Raw genomic sequence first — 13,959 nt, 5'->3', positions numbered from 1 at the left:
TATCACCGCTCATGAGAAACAGGCCCAAAAGAATTCTCTGACCTTGTGCTGATAAATTGTGCTGAAGGAACAAGGGGCTCAGAACTGCCAGTCTCAGTTACGGAATCTGAAAAATTAAGTTGGACTGAAGGGAAATCAAGCTTCTGCATGGCACATTTCTCAGTAGACTGATATGCTAATCTATTGAAGTCTGTTCCTCAGGACCTCAGTTCAAGCCCTACCTCTGCTTGCCGGTCAGCACATCATCCTCGGCACTAAACAACATGCTTGTAATTTCCAACCCGACTGGAATTAGCTCCCGAGAAGAGCAGGGAGGGGAGGGGTTGAGGGGGAAGGAAGTTAGAAAGAAATGGTTCAAAAAGTACTCTCTCTAAATCAGAAACATCTGGTAAAGTCATAAATGGTTTTAGGGAGACACCAGAGACAAGGGGGTCCACGTAGGAGAAGTATAAAGGAACAAAACCGCCCCTTACTGAAAGTTCCCAGGTAACCAAAACAAACGATATCAGCATATATTAGAGCAAACTTTTGAACCTGCTTGGTGGCTGACATTCTAGCATTTTGAATATGGTTCCTATTACAAAGAAGTACATAATACTAAGGATCTCCGTGTGCCATTCTGAATGCCTGAAATTCATGTCTTAACTGCTTTATGTTATTTGTTGCCCATTAATCTCATTGAAGACCCTTCTTATTATAATTCTTAAGGGGACTTTTCTAGAAGAAGCAAGGGAAAAAAAAGGATGCTCCTCTCCCTCAGTTCTGATAAAACTGACACTCTGACTTACAGGATCTTTCTAAAGACATGAAAACTATGGGGTGTGAAAAACAGCTTCTATCTCTATGGTGGTGTCAATGCGTACTTTAGAAAGATCTTAACATTGGACATTCTAGAAGGAAATTATAAACTACTCAGCCCTACTGGTCTTCTGTGTGGAGCCCTCCCAAACCTGCCTTGAGAAACCAAATTTAAAAATTTTAATGAACAAAAAAAAAATGCAGTGTGAGTTCTAGAGAAGTGTGGTCACTAGCATAGAAATTCTTTATTCATACTTTAATAAATTCAGTCTTATCACACACACAAAATAATTAAATTTAGAGAGTTTGGCTAACATAGAACCAACCATGTCGTAGGTGTTTGCCTAAAAGAAGAATGAATACACTCAAAGAATTAACCAAGTACCTCAAAAGCAATAGAAAGTTTAGGGGTAAAAGACAAGACTTTGTCACAATTTACACCACTGAAACAATGTGGAGTTACTAGGGAGCCGAGAATAGGAAGTACAGAAAACACAAACCAACTTTCTTTTAATCCAACCCTGGAAGCCTGAATAAGGTGAGTATTGCTTCACTATAAAATATCTGGAGGAAGGGGAGGAGGATAGGAAGGGAGTAATGGTGAAATAAAGAATTTCTTTAAAAGCAAACATCAAATTGCAACCACATCAATCATTCCCTGATTTAAAAAAAATAAATGAGTGCTTTTCTCCACAGTTGGAAATTTCATTACTTCTGTACGCTCTCCTCTTTGTTTATAAGCTGACTAAGAACTCCTGGAAGTTTTGCTTTCATTTGGGAAGAGGGGTCAGATTTTTGATGGCCCCAAATGTACCCCAGGGATTCTGCCCCAAGACTGAAGTTTAGCTTTATTTTTCCTTCTCGTCTTGGCTTTTTCTTGTGGGGGAACAATAAATATATCTTTCAAATATACCATTATAAAACAGGCTCCCTGCCATGCTACAGTATCCAAAGAGTCACTCACATTATGGGGTCCTAATGAAATACAGATCTTTTCAACTCACATCTAAAATGTCATTTTGCACCAGACTATTTTATTGCATAGAATGCAGTGGTCAAGCAGGCAAATGAGTTATTACACTAAATTAAAAGACAGAAAAACATGAGAATGCTTTTTGCTTTGCAAAAAATTAGAAATTAATAATTGACTGTTTCCCTTGAAAATGCAAGGTTTCATAAGGCATAGGGAAAGTCCAGAGATGAGCAAGAACAAAAATGATTAATGAAAATGGTACCAGTTTTTGTAAAAGAATAGATGAAAATTCTGCATTTAAATATCTCTGAAGAAATACAGTAAAGAAAGCACAACTTGGAAATGACTTTATAGCAAAAAAAAAAAAAAAAGTTCTTCTTACAGAGTCCAGAGTGGAGGCAGAGAATTAAAAACAAGTAGGATAATATATGATACAGATGAACACCAGCTAAGTGTCTTTCTGGTACTATCAAAATATGTTCAGTAAAATTTGCAAGCTCTTAACATCTTACTTTAAGATACAGGTGGAATATCAAGAGAACTAAAAGTAAGTTTTGTTTACATCAGATGATCTGCTGGTATTATATTTTTAAGAGTATTTAAGGTTGATTTTTGCTGTTTAGTTGCTAAGTCATGCCCGATTCTTTTTTTGTGACCCCATGGACTGTAGCCTGCCAGGCTCCTCTGTCCTCGGGATTTCCTAGGCATGAATACTAGAGTGGGTTACCATTTTCTTCTCCAGGGGATTTTCTTGACCCAGGGATCAAACCCATGTCTTCTGCACTGGTAGGCGGATTCTTTACCACTGAGTCACTTGGGAAGCCCATGTAAGGTTGAGGTTGGCCTTTAAAGTACTATTCTAGTACCGCATTATAACAATTCATAAATACATTGAGATAAAGCAAATAGACACTTTTCAGTTAATGTAAAAGATATGTATGTCCTAAATCAAATTCTGCTCTCAAGGAAACTCTATGTAATTAAATGCACTGTGAGTTGCATCTCATCAGATTATGTGGTTTGATAGCAGAGGTAACTTGAAAAACAAAACAGTAACCTCACCACTAAGGGATTTCTTGTTTACTTTTTCACTTTTGGGAATTTCACTGAAGATGCCAGTGTAATGGAGGAGGAAAGGCAAATAACTTTAATCCTCTGCAAATAGCTTGAATTCTCCTCAATGATCTCACTCTGAACTCATATCCTCAGTTTTAGTCTCTAGAACTTTGCTGTCATTTGCTTCCTGGAGTTGTTCTCCTTCCTGTCCTACTCTATGCAAAGCATGGAGTTCCTCTTCATCACAGCTATTGAGGTGTTTTTAGCTACAGCTATAGCTAAAATGTTGTTAAAGGTTTGCACAGAATTGTGAAGTATAGCATGGAGTAATAAGCCACGGTATCAGGTTCTATCACTGGACCTTAAACAACAGACCCCAAGATCTGCATACCCATGGACCATCACATTAACCAAGACAGCCAGCTGGGCAAGCAGCAAAGGACATTTTCACAGAAACCAGAAGTGGAGGGCATCATGGGGCCAAGGACCTCTATTCCTTGAGAATGAGTCAGGCTACCTCATATACCCAGATCCCATTTTGGGAAAGAGGAGAAGGAAGTGAAAGATTGCACGTGTACCCAAATGAAATTGAAATTACCAGATGAGACTAAATTTAGGGTTCTGCTCCACCATCCATTCCACTGCTTACCTAGCTAAGAGAGGCGAGGCAAAATAGATCAGTGAATAAAAAATAAAGAACCTGTATCTCTCTCTCTCTCTCTATATATATATATATATCCAATTAATATAAGTATTTATATTATATTTATATATGCAATTATATATATCCATTAATATAAGTATTTTTTCATATGTTTGCCATTAATTATATGTAGAATTTTGTCCTCTTACTTCATTGTATTAACAATTTCTTTTTAAAAGCTTTCTTAAAACTGTGAAAATCCTTTGAGGTAAATGCTGCCCCTCCTCCTCCCAGTAATGTTGAAGCAAGGCAGGTATTTGTTATTTCTCTTTCCTCTTCCTCTCTCTCTCCCTCTGTCCTTTTCTTTCTCCCTACCTTCTTTCTTTCCTTCCCTTTTTTCTCTGTCTCCCTCTTTCTTTATTTTTTTCTCAAGCTAATTATTTTTCTTTTTACACAAGATAGTGTTATCATTAAGGCAGCATATTGGTATTTTCCAGTATGAATCAGCCTTGCAAAAAGGATCTGGGGCACAGCTAGCAAATATTTTAAATTCTTTGCTCATCATGAAGCAGATTTCCCAATTCATTATTTAGCAGGTAAATACATTTTCTGTCTTTTTTAAAGGTATTTTATGAGTTGTTATTTTTAATATACAAGGTATTTCCAAGACAGAATCCAAGGAGTAACTAAGGAGGTTCTTAAAAAGTTAATACATAAGATTTCTCTATTCTATAACATTAACATACAACCTGTCAACTTCTAAAGGAATAAAAGGATACAATGACCCATTCCTATAAATTCTGATGTCAGAGAACCAATGGGAAAGTCTAAAACGCACAAGTTGATTTTTGCTTGTATTTATAATTTTAAGAGCCCACATTCGAACTTAAATACCGTCAGAGTAATTCTGGCTGTCTTTGCTTCTCTCTCCACGTTACTGCTTCTGCACTTTTAGTGCTGCAGAGGCCTCCATGTTTTTTTTGCACTCTGTTTCATTAGGAAAGAGCTCACCTGCTCTTACTGCCTCTGGCACAAGAAAACTTTTGTTTGCAAAATATTGGCAGCTCAGCTAGACAAAGCTAGCATTATGTTCCTTAAATATCAATGCTTTTTGAAGGAAATTAGCTTCTGGTTTTGTGGTATTTTTTTTCACAACTAACCTTGTATTTACATCGCACATTTCCCTGGATGACATAAAGTGATTTACAGGTGTTAACTGATTCATGCTAAAAAAGGAGTTGATGGAAGATGCAATAGCTTAGTCCCAATGTTAGAAATAAAGGGACAGGGAGATCATCACTTGCATCACTTGCAGAAAAGTGGGAAAATAAAAATCTGCCAATTGAATCACACTTTGGCCTCATTCACTCACTCACCAAGGAGAGGCACAGTGTGAACATATGAGGAATCAACGATGTCAGCTAAGCCAGCTTTACCAGATCTCAGTTTCCTATCTTTAGAAAACATAGTGCTTGGTTATCAAGTTTGGAAGCCCAATAAACTCAAAAATGATCATTGCATTTACTCAGCTATGCATGCGCATGGACACACACACACACACACACATTTGTGTAATTTCATTAAGATGAAATTCTACCCTCAATTTTGTTTTAAAGAAAAAAGTCATTTGGTCACATTAAGAATGGGTAAAAACACACTGTTCATTGATTCCTGGAGAGAAATATTTCAAGAAGTCAAATACCTAAACTTTGCACAGGCCACAGTTTCTTTCACATTTCTTTCTATTCCACTCCTACTCCCCCCAGCACAGAAGCATTAGCAATATTTATTTCCTGCTAAAGTACTGATGTAATAAACTAAATATTTCACAACTTTGGCAGTGAGTTGTGTTTCCATCGTTGAAATTCTGAACATTTATCATGTCCTCTCATATGCCCATTCTTTATCAAGAAAATACGTGAAATTTAGAATTTCAATGGCAGAATTTATTGTTTTTACTTTTTACTGTTCATGGCCCTTTATTTAGTTCCTGAATGGACCTGTGAGTGTGTATGGTTATACAACCTACACTATTTCCTCATCTCTTCTAGCCTTTCTCACTTGGTTCTACACAGTGAACTGACAACATGATACCCTGCTCTGCTCTGCTCGTCAACTTTGACCACTTTCCTTTCCACTTTGCAACAAAGCACTACCATTGAGAGATTCCTGAGAGTCCCTTGGACTGCAAGGAGGTCGAGCCAGTCCATCCTAAAGGAAACTAACCCTGAATATTCATTGGAATATGATGCTGAAGATGAAGATGAGGCTGAAGATGCTGAAGATGAAGATGAAGCTCTAATAATTTGGCCACCTGATGTGAAGAGCCAACTCATTGGAAAATATCCTGACACTGGGAAAGATTGAAGGCAAAAGGAGAAGGGGACAGCAGAGGATGAGATGATTAGATAGCATCACTGACTCAATGGACACGAATTTGAGCAAACTCCGGGAGATAATGCAGGACAGAGGAGCCTGGTGAGCTGCAGTCCATGGGGTGGCAAATAATCAGATAAAACTTAGCTACTGAACAACAACTACCACTGTCAGATGAAACAGGCAATTAGTGACAGAAAATTTTTTAAAGTTTTTCTCTTTATCATAAGACTGAGAAACCTGCTGGACTATTATCCTTCCTGGGGCCATATTAAAAATGATGAAAATGTGTTGCAGTTGGTACAGATGTCAAATTTTTCCAAAGGCACAGAATTAATTCTGTACTTCCCACACACTTAAACAGACTGTTTTTATTAGCATGAACTATTTTGTTGTATGCCCAAGAATGTCTGGGGTATCATTTACAATCAAGGGGAAAACTAATCAGAGTGATAGATCACATAGAAGTTGCTTTTAACCACAATATGGTAACTGGGACCTGAAATATTGGAAAAGTTATTTTTTAATTGTTTTGTTTTGGCTTTGGTTTTAATCTTTTCCATCTCAACAGCCTTACATTATACCAAAATGAGATCACAATCTTGGTCAACTTGTGACTTAAAAAGAATACTGAGAGAATCTAAATATAGTGAAAAACAAATGACTGTCACTGATATCCAGGATAAAATATTTCAACCTTGTTTTTTAGAGGATGGGGTTATTTTACATATCCCAAATTAACCTCAACAGGAAAACTGCCTTATTTTGGGTAAATCAGGAAAACAGAATGAAATTTATGAATAGCAAGAATACGTAGTCATTCAAGACAATGGACTTTCTTTTTTGAGAAATTTTTAACATCCATTTAAATCAATTAATGGGAAACAGAGGTAGAACAAAGCCTAGATTTGGGGATTCCTCTTTCCCAGGCAGATATATTCTTCCTGTTAGCAGGATTCAATGTGAAGAGAAAAAATAGCAGTGAGAAAATAATTCTTTTTTAAAGGATCATATGCATTACAATTTAATACTAAAAGATGATTTGTCAAATAGAAGTTCTTTAGTAATTTTTCTTTCCAGAATGATATAACTTTGAAAAATGAAGATTATTAAATACGGGAAGTAACCTAACTCACAATGAATTCATTCTCATCATTACAGATAATGATAATCACTCACAAAACATATCCTGATGTCCTTTGCATATTCATTCATTAACCAAGCTGGCAAATCATCACTTTAACACATGAGTTATCCATGATTATCAGACACATGGCTCTGTAAGTTATCCAGCTATGGATCCATATTTTATCTAAAGAGTAGGACATTGGTTGAAATTTTTATATACTGATAATTTGGGGGGCAAAGCTTAAATCATCATTATAACTTCTAGGTACTTAATTCTAAATGACTCAGACAGAGTTTCTCATAATGCATGTTATGATTAAAAAATAAAAAGTACTTTTGGTTATTTATAAAGTTCAAAATTCTGAAATTTGTGAAATACATTTCTTACAGCAATGATTCATCCTCTAAGAAATAATATAAATAGGGTTGTTTATTATTTTAAAAGTTAACACATTCTACTAGCAGGCATGTCTTCTTAAATAGCCTAAAGTTCTTTCCTATTATGTTAAACAACTATTATCCTCTGAATCTGAACTAGACAAACCAAGATACATTATTGAAAGTCTTGCCATGAGTCATTTGGCAATTATCTGGGAATAATTATCCTTGGAATCCTGACTCACAAATAATTTAGCCATTCAACCCACCTTTTTTATGCAAAAGCTTAGTGTGAAATGGGAACCAAGGAAATAAAATAAACGTCTGTCTCCAATATTCAGAACATCTGCATGAGTAAAAATTATTCAAAAAGATACCATGAATTTTTAAAATGAAATGCAGCATGTAAAAATTAAGCACCTGGTCTTTTCCTTTATATTTCATTAAAAAATTCTAAATAGACTATCACCAGCTGTACATTTTACTACATTTTATATTATGGCAGGCAGTCAAAGCAACACTGCATTCTTTCTCATCTGAATTCCACATAAAATTAATTTTAAAACGGGAAAAAAGCAGAGACGCCTTTTATCAGATGCAACAAAGAGTTAAGTATGCCACACAAACTGAGAAGAGATCACAAAAATGATTCAAAAACAAACTTGATTCCAAATAGAAAGCTTGAGATAAGTGATTTTTTTTATTTCTTGTTAATTCAGACTTCCTAAAACAAATGGGAAATTGGATAAGAAAATTTATTTAGTTTTCGAGAGAGGATGTACATAATTTATAAGTGAAAACTAAGGAAATGGAGAAAGTCATCTTACTGATTATTTTTTGTATGTAACCTGACGATTCATAAACCAACCAAGAATATATATACAGGTTATAAGTCAGGAAGTGACAAATATCAATCAAGTTTCCATATTTTTAAAAAAACAAAGACTAATTAGGGAAAATATGCCTAAGACATGCAAAATTTTTCTTAAATGGGCAGATCAAACAATATCACAGAGGTTCCAGTTGGAATTTCTTTTTTTTTTTTTTCCAGTTGGAATTTCTAATCACTTTATATAAACTGATTATTCAGAGGATTTGAAAAGCTTGCCTCCTTGATTTCAAAATGTTCATTATGTTAAAAAGTAAGAGAAGCAAACATGGCCCACACCTTTAACTTCATCTGTAAAATGAAAAGTAGCATTGAAATGGCATCTCAATAAATGTTATTCCCTTCCCCATTCCATCTCCATCTCACGTTAATGGAAAGTCACAGACCAGACAGAATATACACCAGATAGATAAGATCCTTTAGATAAGTGACATCATGTGTCTACTGTTTGGCTTTTGGAAAATGTTGATTGCCTCTAACAACAACATTGCCTGTCATAAAATAAGAAATGAAAATAAGATCTTATTGTATTTTTCTCTTTTGAAAAGCAGTCGTTGAATTTTTAAGATAGAAGTGTCATGTTCTTGGATGATAAAGTTAACTTATTATGGTGATTTTAGCCATTGTTTTAACCACAAAAAAATTATATAAAATTTCTAATCAAAAGACTTCAACATGATTTCAACTCATACTCATCTGAAACAAGTCAGACCCTTTCTACTAAACAATTCAACTATTGGTTAAAAGCTTTGAGACTTATGGTAAGTTAAAAGGTGGAGAAAAATTGTTCTTTTTTTTTAGAAATGCTACAGAAACACTAAACATTACTAAAGTGTACCATAAAATTCAAGTATATTGCGTATGTTCATTTTAAGACCTATATGAATGTTGTTCATGAAAATCAATCAAATGTTCTATAATATTTGCTTTTTAAACCAAAACCCAGGGTGGAGAGAGATGGGAAACAAGACCATAGATTTACTTCTTTGATACTTAGCTACAGCTGCTCTTATATTTGTAAAGGAAAGTAAAATTATGATGTTCATGTTGTAGAATGGATAACACACTTAAAAGAATATAACTCTACATTGTTTTCTATTGCCTATGAAATCCTAAGAAAATAATTCAACAGAATTATTGGTAGAAAAATTATAATAATAACTGGCAGTATTTTCATGGTTTCTTCTACTTACTAGGACAAAGTAGAAAAAGGATGAAGCATGTAATGCCTTTATTTAATATCACACTACCTCACCTTAGCATATGGCTTCATAAGTATTGAAAAAATTGCAGATTTTGATTGGAATTTCACTTAAATTAGAATTTTCTCATGTGTTCTATCTTATTAAATTTACTAACATTTAATCTTCATTTCAGTAATTGATCTTTTGTTTTCTTTTTGTGTTGTTCTTGTTATGACTCTTTTCCAACTTTTACTATAATAATCCTGAAAAAAATTCCTAATATTTGGGTCTTTAAGAATAAACAGTTTTGATGAAAAACAAATCTAACGTTCCTATTTAATTTACACTATAACTTCTCATTACCCTCCAAAGAAGGGTAAAAACATTTTCAGGGAAAAAAAGCTATTTTAGTGACCTTTCGTCCCTCCCTAAGAGGAAGAAGTCTGACAGGTAGATATATGGAGAGTTTGTTATTGTAAATTCCAGATCTTGTGATTATCTCTGACTCAACTTCTGGGGTTTTATCTGGAATTCCTGTGAAGGGTCAACAAGTATATTACTGCCTGTCTTCACCTTCTTGTGACCCTAATTTTAAAACTACACCTTATAGGACTCAGAAAGTAGATTATAGTGCTGCATTTCAGCAGACAGACTTTGGAATGGGATGCGTTTAAAAATATATAATTATCTCAAGCAACTAGAAATGTACAACTTTTTAATATATTTATGTATATCTACTTTTGTTTATCTTTAATTGTAGAGTTTAAGGGAAAAAAATCTAGTAACTTTTTGACTTCAGCACTTTTTCAGAGCCAAATGTCCCATTGTACTATTTCTTCCTGGGGCAAAAATTTTTATACTATTTTTTTAATTAAATGATTTCCAATACAGATAGACAGATACAGATGTATTCACATAGATATATCTTAATAGATAAACCATGGTGTATATTTATGTTAAAATTTTGGAAAACAGACAAACGCAGATAAAGCAACAACTGACAATATAACTTGTCTACATATACTAGAAAACTGAAATGAGCAATTTCTGTATAAATTTTAAGTATAAATGTAAATTCAGTGGTCTCAAGCCTAGAATTATTGCTTCAGAGACCTTCAGCACTGGTTAAAAAAAAGAGAACTATTACTACTATGGGATGGTAAAAACTGGTTTACTAAAAAGAACACATAAAGTAGGTAACAAATGATGGAAACAGATGTACAAGAAGAGAGGAAATTAAAGATGAATATATAGAAAATTTCCTGCAAAGGAGATACTGCAATGTCATGCTTAGAGAATACAGTTTTGATGTTGTGTAATGAGTATCAGACCACTTGGTAGATGTGTGATCTTAGGCAGGACATTTAACCTGTCTAAGCCTATTTTTTTCCATCAGTGAAAAAATATAAAATTGTGCCTATCTTATAAGTCTGACATGAGGATTAAAAATTACACTTTTGGCACAATACCTAGCATATAAGCCTTTGTTGTTATAGAAATATCTACTGTAAATTTAACAAGGTAACTGGATGATAAATAAACCCATCCAAATATTTTAGATGATCCAAAACATTATTTCTAAAATGCAAGGTCCCAATTAATCTCAAATGCAGTTATGGGATAAAATTAAAGTCTTAGTATTAGAAAAGGAAAAGAATTTCAATAAAGAATTAAGCTATGAATTTGGTTTATTGTCTGAAACAGAATAATACACGGAAATCATGAGCTATGGGTGCAACCGTCTTTTGTGTCATGCTTTATCCCATGACATTGTTAACAACTTACGACTAACAAAAAGTGGAGAACATTTGAATATTAAAAGCACAGAAAATATCCCTAAAAACAATGATTATGTGAGATGAAAAAATCTAGCTAATTCATATTTTCAACAGCAATTTTTCAGTTTCTTTTAATTTGAGAAAAATTTCTGACACCATAAACATTTTTCCCTGCAGTCAGTTGAAGATAAACAAGACTTAGAAGTAAAAATATATGGGACCATTTCCACTTATCACATATAAAATGTGAGTGGGAGCTTTTCCTTTTGATCAAGTTTGGATGGCAATTTTTGTCAATTTATGTCTAAATTCCCAATCATTATTCTTATTCTTTCTTCACATACATTTTTCCAGTCATTTTGCTTCAAATGGTTGTTAATACCCTTGCAGTCCTAAAAAAGGTCAGTCAATATCATCAAACTGGGTATGTATTTAGAAATAATCACAGAGAGCTCATGGCAATGTGCATGTCACACATGTGAACTTGTCATCTGTCCACTTCTGCCTGGTGTGAAATTAAATATCATTGACCTATTTTTGTAATGTCTCTTACATTGTGGTCCTAAGCTATTTATTATCTAAATATTATAATTTTATATGTTTATTTAATTTTTCAAATACTTATAGCCAAATCTTTTGTAAATCTCTTGATGAAGTAACGTCACCATCTACCTATATATTTACTAGACAAAATAACAGATAGTAAAAAGACTTTTTAAGATCTCTGATTCTCTGTGTGGCACTGATAATTTAGGGTATTGTCCTATCAACAAAAATAGAATCTTGGTCATTTATTAATTCAGGTATATTTTCTATGACGGGTAGGGCCCAACTAAGCCCAGACAGAATCTGTGTTTTGCTTTTTCAGTTCCTGTCTGATTCATTAGTTCATTCATGTATCCCAATATTCCAATAAGACATTGCATATAGGCTCCAAAATATAAAGTAGATCATGATTTACACATTTTTTTATGTTAACTGAATTTTATTATCAAACATTTGTAAAGAAACACATATTTAACATACATGGCTAGTTTAGATATCTGCTGCCAAAGCGAGCACCGTGGCTAGTTTAAAGAGTAGTAATAAAATGTATACCAGTGTTTCCATTAATCAATTTATGTCACTGGGGCCTTGTATTTTCTAAAGCTTCTTATTTTTGTTATCCTTGCTTGCAGTTTCCCCCATCAGAGATAGCCAATATATTTCATATAAGTCATTTTCTCTTTTCACTATGGATTTTGCCACATGTATCTATATACTTCTACAATCTGTTCTTTTGGCCCAAATTTGAACTAAGCATAAATGAAATCATATGGAAGAAACTTCCATGACATGATTTGACACTCAACATTAAGTTTTGAGATATGTTCATGCCTATCATTGTGCATCATTTCATCTTAATATGATTCCATTGTCGAAATATATCAAATTTTATTTATGTACTGCTGACAAATGTGTTGAGGGTTATGTTCTAGTCTGAGACTCTTACTACTATACAAGAGAAATGTTAGCTGATCTACTGCTGGGTCATAGGGCACATTTTGAAACTTACTTTGAAAAGGCAAATTGCTTTCTATACTACATGAATTTATAATTCTTACAGCAGTGTGTTAGATTTCTCATTATTCCTCATGTCTGAAAATATGTCATCTTATCATACCTTTAAATTTACATCTGGTAGCTATATCATTGGACCTTTAATATTTCCCCAAGAACTAATGAACTTAAGCATCTTTTCATACATTTATTAAAATTTGTGTTTCCCTTCTAAGAAATAGCTGTTCATAACTTTTCACATTTTTTTCATGGGATTGTTGGTTCCTATTTCCTTTTGATTCATGGGAATATATATGGCACATGTATATATGCATGCTAATCCATTTTTATTTTTCTTTTTTAATGAGTTCTTAATTTTAATGTAAACAAAACTATCAACTTTTTAACATTATGCTTTTGAGGTTTTTTTAAGTATTAAATAGTATTCTAGTATTCTCTACTCCAAGGGCATAAAAATATTCTCTATGATTGATGCTAAAGGTTTGAAGAGCTGTTTTTCAAAGTCTCTGTCCATCTACAATTAACTTCTATGGATGCTATTAGCTTCCCTTATTTTAAATGAAGGTCCCTTAATTTAATGAGCCATTTTTTCCCAATGCCAACTCTTGCCATAACAAATGTTAATATATACAAGAGTTTATTCCTGGGCACTGATTCATCAATCTAATTTTTTATCTCTGCACAAATGCCAAACTGTCTTACTTCAGGTTCGTTTCATCTTAGTATGTCCTAGAGCTTAGGTTTAACAAACCAGATACATTGCTCAGAGATAGAAGGCAAAATGCTGTTACCCTCTTTATTTCTAGAGATATTTGTAACTGATAATTTACTTAATCCTCTTTTCAATACACTTTGTTCTGTATTGAATGTGACTGATATACCTTTCTTTGCATCTTTTACTTTGAACCTTTATTTTTATATTTTACTTGTGTCTCTTATTCAGAACATACATATAGCCAGATTTTCTTTGTATTTCCATCTTGAGAATATTATTTTTTTATTGACGAATTCAGTCTATTTACATTTGTTGTGATGAAATGTAAACTTCACATACATACATGGAATTATTTCTATCAACTTTTCTCTATGTTTCTTATTACTTTTTCCTCTACTAGTTTCATAACCCAGTCTTTAACTCATTTAGTGGTTATCTTAGATATTTACGTTACTTAAAGAGTTCTAAGTTTAATAGTATC

This window comes from Cervus elaphus, chromosome 12, assembly GCF_910594005.1.
Source record: "Cervus elaphus chromosome 12, mCerEla1.1, whole genome shotgun sequence".
NCBI classification, from domain to species: Eukaryota; Metazoa; Chordata; class Mammalia; order Artiodactyla; family Cervidae; genus Cervus; species Cervus elaphus.
The sequence above is the reverse complement of the archived record's forward strand: the minus strand, read 5'-3'. Positions refer to the sequence as shown.